Source organism: Propithecus coquereli, unplaced genomic scaffold (genome assembly GCF_000956105.1).
Source record: "Propithecus coquereli isolate 6110/MARCELLA unplaced genomic scaffold, Pcoq_1.0 Scaffold552, whole genome shotgun sequence".
NCBI classification, from domain to species: domain Eukaryota; kingdom Metazoa; phylum Chordata; class Mammalia; order Primates; family Indriidae; genus Propithecus; species Propithecus coquereli.
In genome coordinates, this window is record NW_012151419.1 from 948,298 (window position 1) to 949,569 (window position 1,272).

The following is a 1,272-nucleotide window of genomic DNA, read 5'->3' on the forward strand; positions in this document are numbered from 1 at the left end:
CAAGAAAACGCCCACTGACTTTGTAGAGAGATTCCTTCCGCGGGGGATGGACATCCTGGCAACCGTCAACCACCGCTCGATCATCAAGACCTACGAGATCTTCGAGACATCTGACGGGCGGCTCTACATCGTCATGGAGCTTGGGGCCCAGGGTGACCTCCTCGAGTTCATCAAAACCCGGGGAGCCCTGCACAAGGATGTGGCGCGCAAGATGTTCCGCCAGTTCTCCTCGGCCGTAAAGTGCTGCCACGACATGGATGTCGTCCACCGCGACCTGAAGTGCGAGAGTGTTCTCCTCGACAAGGACTTCAACATCAAGCTGTCCGATTTCGGCTTCTCCAAACGCTGCCTGCGGGACGACAGCGGCCGCATCATCCTGAGCAAGACCTTCTGCGGGTCGCCGGCGTACGTGGCCCCCGAGGTGCTGCAGGGCATCCCCTACTAGCCCAAGGCGTACGACATCTGGAGCCTGGGCGTGATCCTCTACCTAATGGTCTGTGGCTCCATGCCCTACGGTGACTCCAACATCAAGAAGATGCTGCACATCCAGAAGGAGCGCCGCGTCCACTTCCCGCGCTCCAAGAACCTGACGGGCCTGCAAGGACCTCATCGAATGCATGCTCCAGCCCGATGTCGACCTGCGGCTGCACATTGACGAGGTCCTCAGCTACTCGTGGCTGCAGCCCCCCCCGAGCCCAAGGCCATGTCTTCTGCCTCCTTCAAGAGGCAGGAGGAGGGCAAGTACCGGGCCGAGTACAAGCTGGACACCCGGCCGGGCTCGAGGCCCGACCACCGGCCTGAGCACAAGCTGGGGGCCGAAACCCAGCACCGACTGCTGGTGGTGCCGGAGAACGAGGACAGGATGGGGGACCGGCTGGCCGAGACCTCCAGGGCCAAAGACCATCACGTCTCCGGAGCTGAGGTGGGAAAGCGAGCCCCCAGCAGTAATGAGGGCCAGGGGCAGCGGCGCGAGGTTTGCACCCCTGTAAACTCTAAGTAGGCAAGGAACAAGTAAGATTCGTCAATTAAACCACTATTGTGACTATTGTGATTACGTTCTGTTAGCTTTCTTCCACTTAGTAGCAAAGACATTACTTACTGACCCCCAAATAAACCGCAAAGTGTACACAAGCATCGAGAGTGCCCGGCGAGGAGTCTTTTTCTCTGGGACTCAGCCCACTGCCCTCCCTGCCGCGCGGGGGTCTCCAGCGTAGGGGTCCAGGGAGCAGCGCTCAGGCACAGGCAGACTCATGGCGAGGCCTCGTAGGCGGA

At 60.1% G+C, this 1,272-nt stretch overlaps 1 pseudogene across 1 annotated transcript in view; it reads left to right on the forward strand.

Moving 5' to 3' along the window:
- LOC105820993 overlaps nucleotides 1-1,000 on the forward strand; it is a 1,978-nt pseudogene extending 978 nt beyond the window's left edge. The window contains exon 2 of the transcript XR_001138038.1: nucleotides 5-1,000. The product of XR_001138038.1 is annotated as a testis-specific serine/threonine-protein kinase 2-like (transcript). The remainder of the gene's footprint in view (nucleotides 1-4) is intronic.
- The last annotated feature ends 272 nt before the right edge of the window (nucleotides 1,001-1,272 follow it).